The 12,485-nt window shown below is 42.9% G+C and overlaps 1 long non-coding RNA gene across 1 annotated transcript in view; it reads right to left on the reverse strand.

Moving 5' to 3' along the window:
• Positions 1 to 664: 664 nt before the first annotated feature.
• The window catches only part of LOC132250193 (uncharacterized), a 46,130-nt gene continuing 34,309 nt past the window's right edge, over positions 665 to 12,485 (reverse strand). The window contains exons 2-3 of the long non-coding RNA XR_009461827.1: positions 6,968 to 7,031; positions 665 to 2,681 (exon numbers count right to left, since the gene is read on the reverse strand). This is a non-coding gene — a long non-coding RNA (uncharacterized LOC132250193). The remainder of the gene's footprint in view (positions 2,682 to 6,967; positions 7,032 to 12,485) is intronic.

The raw sequence follows: 12,485 nt of genomic DNA on the forward strand, positions 1-12,485 counted from the left end.
ACTGGTAGACTACAGGGGCCTGGGCTGAAGAACTGAGGTTCAGGGGTAACTTTAGGTTAATTGATCTTAATGGATTAAAAGACATCACCGAAAGCACACAGAACAGGGAAGCGATGCGGGCACAGAGGCTGGGTCTGGAGCCAGAGCTACGGGGGAGCTTAAAGGTAGGTGGGGAAAGGAGAAAATGGGACTAAGGGAAAGTGTGGGTGTTAAAGAGGGGCTCTGGGTGTGGGGAGCCAGAGGATGGCTCTGGGGCAGCTAGAGAAGTTGCAGGGAGCAGCAGTAGGTGCTGGGAGCTGGAGAAAATTGCAGGACAGCTAAGAGGAGCTGGGAAGCTGCAGGTCGGGGGGGGGGAGGATTACAGAAGGTATGGGGAAAGCCTGAAAACAGAGAGATGGACAGCAGAAAATCACAGTAAAAGCAGCAGGCGGAAGGACAGGAGGAAAGCAGAGAAAGACAGGAGAAAGTCACAGGGAAAAGGCAGTAGGAGCAGGAGAGGCTGAGAGGTGGCCGAAAAGGGGAGATGGAATTGGAAGGAGATCGGGAAACTAGCCGAGAGGGTGGGGACTGGAGCTGAGAGAGAGAGACAGAGATAATGAGGCTGGAATTTAAGATAGGGAAGGGACTAGGATTCAGTAAAACATGACCCAACTCGGGGTTGCAAGTGACAGTGGTTTTATTGAACAGGGGAGATGGTGACACAATGTCAAATTGGTTCCCTTACACCCACACACACATACACACACACACAATGGCAGCAGGGTTTAGAGAGGCTTGGTGCAGGGGCTGAAGTCCACTGAAGTCCAGAAGGGGAAAGAGAGAGAGAGAGAGAGAGAGAGTCCAAATTGTAGGAGGAGGTGTGCAGTTAATATCTACCTACCCAGGCTGGAAAGGGGTCCTTGTCCAGTAGGTGTTGTCCAGAGTGGGGTCACTGGCAGGGCCTCTGGGTGGATAGGTTAGGTGGTGTGGCATGGTGCTGGTCCCGATGGAGAGGGTGTCCCTCTGGGTCTGTCTTCACTGCCCCTTTTTATAGGGACAGACCTTGTGTGACCCTAGTGACAGGAGGCATGCCCAGGCAAAGGTCAGCCCCTGGCATACTGAGCATGTGTGCTCCATGCAGGGATGTGCAGTTTCAGGTGTCTGTAATGGTGAGAGTTGCTGGTTTTGCAGGGCCTTTTGTCTTTCAAATGCTGGTCTTGTCTCTGTTCCTGGGTGAGGTCTGTGGTTCCTGGATGAATCAATGTGAGGTGATGGCCCAGTTATTACAGGCCATTCAGTAGAGGCCTGCTACCATTGTATTTCAATCATTCCCAATCATTCTCATTCATCTGGGAACCAATTTACATGGGAGGGGTATATGACTCATACAGTTGCAACATGGGATGCCCAGGTAGAGGACAGAAGATGAAGGCTTGACATATAAAATGGAAACTTGACATGACTTTGGTTCACTTACAAACACAGGCCTAAACCATACAATATCCATATGAAGCAATAAAAATCAATACAAAAATGATAATAATACAATATACAACAGTAAAAATTAATACAAACCTTATAATAATACAATATAAAATGGTGGATATCCAAAACCAAAAACGTGCTACCAAAATTAAAATGTTTAAAGCTTATCCTAAGTCTGAGCTCACTTATGCTTATCTATAGGAAACAGAGAGGAAGAAAAAAGGTCAGAAATGGTTGTGGAAGGGGAGGGAATGCATTTTAAAATAAATACAAAAAAAGAAAAAAAAGAAAAAACTGGGGGGGTTGCTACACCAGAGAATTTTGAGATAAAAAGACTTTTCTAATTTTTCTCTTAGCCTAATCTGCACAAAATGAACTGTTCTGAACAGGAGCCTTTACAACACCTGCAGCTCTCCTGTGAAATATGAATTTTCATTTCTACCTAGAAGAACTCTTACACTCTTTGCAGTCTCCTATGCCTGAGGAAGGGTGCCTGTGCCTGAAAGCTTGCAAATAAAGACATTTTTGGCAAATATATAGTTGATCTAATAAAAGATATCATCTCTGCCATGAGTTTTGATTCCTTTTTCCTCTAGACCAATATGGCTACAACCTGGATACCTGGTTGCAGGATAAGACATTTGTAGTTTGTAAGTGAGGCTGAGAAAGGAAATTGGTCTATAACTTTTTGGTGATGAAAGGTCTTTCCTCCAAGTCATTAATAAAGATATTAAATGGTGTCAGACCGAAGGCAGACCCCTTAGTTTTCATTAAAGAAATAAAACTTATAACTATGGGGAAAAGGTGGAAAATAATGAGACTTAAAAGGGTCAAAAACCCAAAAAGGAAACAGAAAGAACCCAAGATTTATTGTTATTTTTCAGGGTAATGCTTTATTCTTATTCTTAACAGTTATTAATATTATTAATGATAATATTATCCCCGCTGCTGTTGTTATTATTGTTGTTGTTGTTAATGTTATTTTCAAATATTCAGATATTTTATTTTCAGATATTTCAGTATATAAAAAGTCTGTCTTGACATATGTTGTGCCTCAGAGACATAGAAAACCAACATTTGAGAAACAGACACACCAATAGATATCTTCTGAGTGTAATCCTGGACAACTATTCCTTGTTCTAGACCATCATTCAATCAACACAGTGTAAGGAAGAGCAGATGGTGCTAGGAGTGAAGACACGGAAATACCTGGTAAACTGAAAGAAAATAAATTAAAAAAAAACCCCACAACTTAATTACCTGCATCTACAAGTGTCCAGGTGGCACAGGATAGATGTGGCAGCACATGCAAATCAGAAACTGAATCTGCAGTACTGTGGCATGCCCAGGGATAAGGAAGTATGCCAGTTCTCTAGGACCATAATGTACTAGGCTAAGCAAAATTCAGAACACTATTTGTCTTCCTCCCAAATTAGGGCAAAAAGTTAAACATCAATATATTTTAGCAGTTACAGAAGTGTTGAAACAGTATTTTGACATTTTAAAATCAAAACAAAACACTGACAGGCTCCAGACTTGACATATTTATTTTTGCAAATCAGTTCAGTGTGAAACTGTATTATTCCCCTAGTAACATAACCTCATAGGATTTGTGTTTTGGGGAACTTTGGGCACATCTACATGTTGCCCTATGGCGACACTATTACACCGTGCTTTTGTGCACAGTTACTTTTAGCAGTTACTTTGCCATAGTGGCATGCTACAGCAGGGGAGTGCACCACTGCAGCAAAGTAGCTGCTGGTCACATGTGGACAGCCATGGATACTATGTAACCCTAGTGAATCACTACAGAGACACAGCATCACATATAGACATGCCCTTTATGTCCCAGTGAGTGCATCTAAATGTGATGCTATGTTGCCGTAACAATGCACTACAGTGGCATAGCATCTGCAGGCATCTACATGTGACTAGCAGCTACTTTGCCATAGCAATGCACTCCCCTGATATAGCGCGTCACTATGGCAAATTAGCTGCTAAAAATAACCATACACGCGTACGGTGCAGTGCAGGCTGTTACTCCAAAATGACGTACTAAATCATGGCACAGTAACAACATCACCATAGCAAGACACGTAGATGCGCCCAGTTTGTCTTCTGCATCTGGCCCCCATCATCCACCTAGAGTCATCTCACCTAAGTTAGCTAGAAATTATGGCATGAGGTGATCTCCTTGGGAGGCCAAACAATTGAAAGAATCTAAACTGCACCTCCCATAAAAGCAACAGGCTGACAAGGAAGCACAATGTAATGTTTTGTTCAACTGTTTTTAAACAATTTTTTAAAGAAACAATTTTAATACAAGTTGCAATGACTCATGGTAAAATGTTTTGCACATATCCCTTGAATATGACTGTGGTAAAGGACAGAAATACCCAATCACCTGTAAGAAAACACTTTTCACTCCATTTCTGACCTCATAGCACCTGTACTCAAAGGAAAACTATAAAGCACTTTCAGAAGTTGGGGTCTAGATGTTACTGGACACTCAACAGCATGAACCAAACATGGACAATGATTCCAAGGCTCGTTATAATTTCAGTTATGTCACTATTATCCTCTTTATGCAAGAACTAAATACTGTTTCCTTTTGTATGGTCCTGCTCTTCTCCACAATTAGGTTATTTAATCAGTTGCACTCCTCTTGGTCTGAAGCTACTTCTGATCACATTTCTTGGCTTCTAACTTAAAGAAGTCCTCCATTCCTTTAAATCAGGGATCAACAACCTTTTAGAGCTACTTGTGACCTGGCCACTGCCACAGGCTTTTTATCCCCATTGCTGCTGAGGGTCTCCATAGCACCCAAACCACCTGCTGCCACCTCTGCCATATGTGCCTCTGACTCCCATCTCTAATACCAATAGGGACAGATTCATTCAGTTCTTTTCCTGGGGTGCAGGCAGTGGAGAGAATGCAGGGAGGGCTGCAGAGGGGATCACTGGCACAGTACAGGGTTGAGAAGATAGATGCACAAGAGCGAGCTCTGTGCTATTGATCTCCTGTGCCTACATGGGCTGGGTCCAACACACTTCATGGGCCAAATCTAGCCCACAGCCTCTAGGCAACCAAGCCTTGTTCACATTACTTTTGTTATTTCTATATGAAGTTAAACACGAAGTAATATTATATCTGATATTTGACTTAGGATGTACCTGCTTCTCTGACATGTAAAGAAGGGGACCCTGTGCCCAAGTTGTCTAACATCTATTCTAACTAAATTAAAGGTGGTCCAATATAAGATATCACCCAAAAACCTAAAGCTTCTCGCATATTTCCTGGACCATCACAGCTGCAAAAACACTCTAGCCCTACTACTAATACAATGGAAAACAGTCTCAAAGCCACCACCATGGCATACCCCATTGCTGTGCCTGCTGCTGTTCAAAACTGTTATTTGTAAGAAATTGGTCCCTTGTCTGGTTGTAGCAGGGGGTTGCAATATTTATACTGTGTTCATTTCTCTAATATCGCTGGGCACAGTTGGGCTTATAGGCTAGGGACAGAAGTTACAAATAAGCCAGTTTAAGTGATTGGAAACTGGTTTAAACCTATAACAGAATAGAAGTTCAGTGCATATACTTCCAAAATTCAGTGCATATACTTCCAGTGCACCACTTCCAAAATTGCCAAACCCAGTTTAAGATAAACCAGGTTGGAAGTAGTATCAGACTTAACTGATTTAGGTTAAACTGGTTTATGGAACTTCTGTCCTAGATACCCTTCCAGCTCAAGTTAACTCTTAGTCCACCCAGCATCCCAGAATGCTTTACAGCCCTTGGCTGTGCTATCTTCCCCAGCAGAGCTGGGCTGTTCCTGCCCCTAACCGTCACAGAGCTGAGGAACTAAAGCCTCTGCTTCCTAGCCCACTTCCTGCCTGTGCCTGTCAGCCTGGTGGGACCAGAGGGCAGGGGAATGGGTCCCCAGCCCCCCCCCCCATCTGTAGACCACAAGTGGAGGGAAAGTCCTGATGATGGGGGATTTTTGCCCTTCCCCCCTGCAGCACAGTGAGCCAGTCTGGGATCAGCTGAGGCACCCTGCCTGGCACTGGCTCCCCCTTCTGGCTTCTGCCTGGCAGGGGGGAAACCCCCACCAAAGGGCTTTTCCCCCACTACAATCCTGAGCCAGACTAGGATCGCCCCAGCCCCACCCCCTCCTATACCATCTGGTTGGGGAAGGGCTGGAACTGAAGCTGTCCCATCCCAGATCTGGGCTGCAGACGGGGGCAACCCCCCCCCCCTCAGTGGGGCCTTTCCCCCCAACACTTGACAGACCCCAGCTGTAGGGTCTAGTGGGGGCTGGGGAGAGATAGCCTGCTGGTTCTCCTCTTCCTGACTAGGGACAGACATTACACATAAACCAGTTTAAATGATCAGAAACTGGTTTAAACCTGTAACAGAAAACATAACCTGTTCAGTGCACATAAACCAGTCTGAGAATGGCTGAAAGCAGTTTGAGATAAACCTGATTGAATGTAGTATCAGACTTAACTGATTTGGCTCAAACTGCTTTAAGCAATGTCTGTCCCAGACCCCTTGCTGGTTTAAGGTAAACCGGACAACCCCAGCATCCCGGCACATTCTCTGGGCTCAGCAGGGCTCTCTCCTGCACAGCAGATGGGGGCATGTGTCCAGCAGCCAATCAGGCCTGGATTGCTGATGCACTGGGTTCAGCAGCCTTAGGCAGTGTGGCCATGAGAGATGGTGCACATGAGTGCTCCCAGGCACCTGGCTGAAGCCAGTACAGGCTTCTGCATGTCTTGGCCACCCAAACACTGAATGTCAGTTCAGTTTCTTTTCAGTTAAATCTATGCAGCTTAGAAGATTGAACCAATTTTGCATCAGGCTTTTTGAACCTCTGTACTTTTCCATATAGAGTAGAATAGGAAGTTAACTGTATTTAAAAGGAGAAAGAAGATGGAATGGCAGATGGGGTGAAAGGAGGTGAGGATTTGAATTATGGATGGTGACTGCACTTTACTGTCTTGGGTTTTGTTTGTTTTTTTCTTTTTCCTGGAGCAGGGCAGACAGGAAGATGGGTGGACCTAGGCCTAAGTTGTTTGTGGAAGTTCCATGGATAGTAACTTTGAAGTAACAATCCATACATTTTGTAGATATGGATTATTTTGTGGATTATCCTTAATAAAATGATGTTGTATCTACCGGTGAAGAAGCAGAGCTAATATTAGAAAACAACAGAGCTTACACTAAGTTCTTTCAGGTCACCATGACTATTGAAGATTTTTTGGCTGTCACTGGGAAGTGCTTTTTCAGTGATGCTTTTGTAATTGAAGTGCTTCCACTGCTATAGAAAAAAGTTGTTTCTTTTGTGCATGCTTGCTGTGCTGATGTGAAGGGATTTCAGCTTAGGTTTCAGGGATGAATCACGTAAGAAGTAGCAGATGGTGTTAGGAATGGAGTGAGGACATAAAGACACCAAGGGAGCTGGAAGAAAACAGCATAACAAGTTGCTTTGTAAACCTTACCTAAAGATGATTCCCACAGTTCAAAATGGGGTTGTAGTTGCTCCTGTTCTTTTCAGTTACTTTTCTAAAAAAAAGATATAATGATAATCAGTTAAGTATGCATTAAAAATGCTGCAGCAAAACTGGGGAAAAACAAAAATATTGTGTACATATACACACCACTGCTCTGTCAAGGTATTTATTTGGCTGCCATTTCTGTGATTGTCATACATAATATTTCGCTACAATTTGGAAGCATTATTATACCAGTTTAGAAAAGTGAGACACTTGGATGCTAAGATAGAGTAATTGATTTACCTAAAGCTACCCAGGGATTCTCTATCCCATGCTAAAAGCAAACACAGGTCTCCAGAGTCCCACAACAGCATTATAATTTTGCTGCATCATTCCTATTTCATGCACACAATGTCATCTCCTACCACCCTTCCTTTTAGATTTGCCTGTTTATCAATAGAGACATTGAAGCGGAGACTCACTAAACAACAATGAACTTTATTGTGGGGCAATAAGCAACCTCTGCAGACCCTTTTCCCAGCTCTAACTAACTGTTCTGTAACTGGGGGGCTAGCTCTCAATTACATTCTCCCTTCATCTCCTCTTAGGGACCCTCTCTAAATTATAACTTCTATCACCACACTTCTATTTTCTGTACTTAGATAGGAACAGTTGGTTAGGACCAGTCCATGTCCACTTCTTCTTGGAAGCTCTATGGAAGCACTTGTAGATCCCAATGACTGTGTCTCAGCATATCCCAGTGATCTGTTCAGACCACATAAGAGCACAGATACACTAAAGCTTAGCTAGTGCCCCCTGATCCCATGTATTTGAGATGTAATTACTGAGATTCATCCTATCATCAGATTTTAGTACCGGGAGTTCCCAGGATCTTGTATCTAAGTTTCCTTTGTCCCTTTCACAGTGTCATTATCCTGAAATTTTAATAAATTGTCACATATTAGCAAGCTAGAACATATATGTAAATGTATTAATAGCTGTGCTGGTGACCAGAAATTTGCCAGGGGTGAACCTCAGTAAGCCAATAAGAAATCAAAACTCATGGCAGAGGTGATATCTTTTATTAGACCAACTAGAATTTTGCAAAACAAAAAATCTTTATTTGAAAGCTTTTGGGAACAGGTACTCTTCATCAGGCATAAGGGATAAGCCAATAATACTTTCAGAAAATCATCTGGTCTGTGTATTGAGCCATAGGTTTGTATCAGGGCTGTGCGAAACAGCACCATTTTGTTTTGACTTATGTTTCACCGTTTTGAAGGGACAGTGTTTCATTTCATCATTTCATTTCATTTCAAAGCACTGTTCTGTTTCATTTTGTCAAAACTGTTTCGCTGTTTTGACACGTTTTGACATTTCGCCCATAGGCTGTAATGGGGGATCACAAAAATGCCTAAACATTGTCATTTCCTGCCTGATTCAGATGCAAATTACAGGGATGGTAGCCCATTTTGAGGGCACAAAGTCCACCAAGTTTCAAAGAGATAGATGCAGAGGTTTCTGGGAAACTGCACCTCAAACTGTACAAAGCAAAACTCATGACACTTGCCTGCAGCAGCAGCCTCCTCTCATCCCATGTGTGACTCTGGGGTCCCACACCTCCAGGAGGGCTGCAGGGCTGTGCCAGACTCCTTTCATGGGTGCAGGCCCCCAGATGTGTGTGCCAGATGATGACAAGAGGCTGCTGCTGCCACTTGAGGCTAGCGGCAGCAGCTATCTTCCCCAGCATTGGGCGCAGCCCACGCCCAGTGCCAATCCCAGATGGCAGCAGCAGCTTCCTCTCATCTAGCATGCAAATCCAGGTGCCTGCACCCCTGGGAGGAGTCCAGCACAGGCCTACAGCCCTCCCAGGGGTGCAGACCCCTGAATCTACGCACCAGATAAGAGGAGGCTGCCGCTGCCGCCGCCGCTGCCGCCGCCGCTGCCACATGGGACCGGTGCTCAAGCTAAGTAAGCCTGGCTTTGAAACTCAAAATGTTTCAAAATGTTTCAAGTGCACTTGTTTCATTTTGAAGCTGTTTCAAAGCCTTTTGTTTCATTTTGATTTTGCTGTTTTGAGCATCAAAACAGCAACACCCAGTGAAATTTTGCACAGCCCTACTTTGTATCTGACTGCTGACACCATATAGTGTTCATCAGGCTCAATAAAGAGAGTCAAGCAAGAATGATAATACCTCAATGGCATACCAATGGGGGAGACAGAAGGGGGCCATGGCCTCTGGGCACTGGCCTGGGTTGGGGGGTGCCAGCTGGGCTGAGAGGCCCGCACATGTGGTGTGTGTCCCACCCTCCCGTCCGGTGGGTTGTATGGTACTTTACCTGTTACAGCTGGAAATTCCAGCTACCGCCCCTCCTTTGGCATACTACAATGTCAATTTCCCTGCGAAAGTGCCATGGGGCAAGAGAGGGGGGCTCTGCACCCTGCTCGGATCATCCCTGGATGGGGGTGACACAAATGCAAGCATTGGCCCCATGGTACACCACTGCAAGAACTAAACTCTTATTGTAAACAAGCCTATGAAATCCTTTTGTCTCTACTTAAACACTCCATAATTGAGGGAGCATCTCCCATTCACCAACTTCCTCAGTCTTCTGAGTTAAGGAGAATCTCTAAATTATAACTTTAATCACCATATTCATCTCTATTGCTTTAGTTTATAGCATGTTGAAGGATGTTTTTGGTGTTCCAGCTATTGTGCCATGGCATAAAGCAGATAGATTATTTACATAAAATCGATGGCATTAAGATACAGCTGTAATAAAAGCACTCACAAATTATAGCAACGGCTTTGTAATATGCCAAAATTTAGTAGTATAGTATCTTATAACAATATTTGTGGTAATACAAAAGACTTTCCTGAAATATAAAGTTATTGAAAAGGTCTCTTGTAATCATTTTTACAGATTAAGCTATCAACTACATTTAATTCTCATTATGAACAGGCAACAATTCAAAGATCATGTTCGTACATAAGTAATAGACAGTGATTTACTGAAAAATGTCACCAGTGGGAACTGCTTATTAATTCAAGAGTTTTCTATGTATCCAGCATTATCAAAACTGATAAATAGAAAGAGATAAAAACTAAAATACACTATGTCCTCATTGGGCTATAAATATGGGTAACACTGAACTCTTAAGCAACAACATGCTACATATTTTCTTTCTCTGCTTTAAAATATAATTACATTCAGACACTGTGAAGGGGAATGCTGTTAACCAAAGAGCGCATTTAGCACAAATTCAGCTTGTGGTCTGCTGTAACCCCAAGGACCTTTTCTGCAGTACTGCAGCCTAGCTGTTCATTCCCCAGTCTGTATTTGTGCATGTAATTATTCTTTCCCAAGTGCAGGACTTTGCACTTGTCCTTGTTGAATCTTATATGATTGATTGTGGATAATTTATCCGGCCTATCCAGGTCATTCTGGATCCTAGCCCTACTCCCCCGAGTATTTACCACTCCACACAATTTCGTGTCATCTGCAAATTTGCTAAGTGTGCATTTGATCCCATGATCTAAATCATTTAAGAAGATATTAATACCTGGGACCCAAAATAAACCCCTGGGAAACCTTACTTAATTCCTTGTCCCAACTAGACATTGAACCATTGATGGCTACTCATTGAGCATGATGATCAGGGATCCTGCTTCTCTCTGATTTGAAAAAGAATCCCCAATTCTCAGGTAAAAAAGTAACCCCAAATCTACATCTATATATTAGTGATGTTTCATTTAAATCATGGAAAAATGTGGATTTGGGGTTACTTTTTTTTACCCCAAAACTGGGGATTTTAAATCAGAGAAAACCAGGATCCATGCTTATGTCTTTTGCCAGCTGCACTACAAATAATACCTTAGCCTACCTAAATTCCCCCCTGCATGCCCTTTTCTTGCACTTATACTCTTCCCTAGCACAATGGCTAAGTTTCCACTTTTTATAGGATTCCTTTTTGAGTTTCAACTCATGGAAGAGATTGCTTTCTAGCCAGGCTGGTCTTCTGTTGCACTTCCCAGTCTCCAATCACTTCAGGATAACTTGCTCCTACACCTTTAAAAGGGTCTCCTAAAAGTAGAGACAAAGCTCCTGGACTCCTTTTCCCCTCAGACTTACCTCTCAGGTACTGCTGGGCAGTTCCCTGACTTTGTTGAAATCCAGTGTTCTTATTCTGAGTGAGGAAATTGTCCTACAACAAAAATATCTGGCCAAATTCTGCTTAGACTTTATGAGTATGCACAGTGAAGAAGAAGCCAAGGAGAACTGTTTGCACTAGACTACAGACTTTACTGCAGGGATTCATAGCACAGCAGAAGAGCCAGAAGAGACAGTCTTGCCTATCTCTACTTTGCACCAGCCACTGAAACTGGACTGTTTGGGGGGGAGGGGAGGAATCACACCATCCACATGAACTATATAGCAGTTGGTGGTCCCCAGAGAGTTGGAAACTTTCTGCCTGATCTCACTGAGCCAGGACAAATGCACACTTCTCCCTTACCCAGGGCCTACATGGCACTTTTGTTCCCACTGTAGAAACTATACAGGTATTATGATTTATAAGTATACAGTAAAGTATTGGCTTCTTACTTTTGTTGCAGTTGGCTGAATCTAGAAAACATACACTGTATGACAAATAGAAAAAAAACAGCCATCATAGTTAATGTGATTAATTACTATTGAATTCGGCTGCTTACTAGTAGCAGTAGTTTAGTAGTTATGGGTCAAAATATTGTCATCAGAATGCCCCTTATGAATATGATTAATGACATGAGGATGACATATTGGACCTTCACTTGCCCCTAACTTTACAACATTAAGCAGTTTTACACATATCCTCAAAATGATAGATACACTTAATCAGTAGTACTAGAAGTCTCATTAAGTTCTCATTAAACTTCTATACCCTATGTATAACCTTGAGAGGTACATTAGACACTAATGAGTATATTCTCCTCTCACTGTGACCACTACTCTTATTAAAGCACTCTGATACCAAGCCAATGAACAGACTGTAAACATCTAGGGATTCCTATTAATGGGATCACAATATAAGCATCAAGAGAATTTCATATGAAGAATAAAATTAATTCTAGTAGTTGCAAAGACCATTTAGATACAAAAGCAGAAATATCTGTCTGCACTGATAAAACACTGTCACTACAGTGTCATTATTATTTATTTGTATTGTTAAAAATATGTATTACAATAGCATCTATGAGTCCTAGTCATGGAAGAGGATGCCATTTTGCTAGATGTTTTACAGACACAGAACAAAGATATAGTCCATGCCACACACATCTACTTATTTAAGTAATCATCATGGGTGACTGGAGCCTTCTGAGTAAAGGGGGGGCACTTGCCTCCCCAGCAGCCAGTCAATGACCAGGGGGGAGGGTTCCCCATGGCAGATCGTGCCAACCAGGAGGGACGAGCTTCCAGGCCAGTGCAATCAGCCACAGGGGGATTGTGGGGATCACTTCTCCTGGTGCCCCCACTCCCTGGCCAG

The sequence above is a fragment of the Alligator mississippiensis genome, chromosome 1 (assembly GCF_030867095.1).
Source record: "Alligator mississippiensis isolate rAllMis1 chromosome 1, rAllMis1, whole genome shotgun sequence".
Classification (NCBI taxonomy): Eukaryota; Metazoa; Chordata; order Crocodylia; family Alligatoridae; genus Alligator; species Alligator mississippiensis.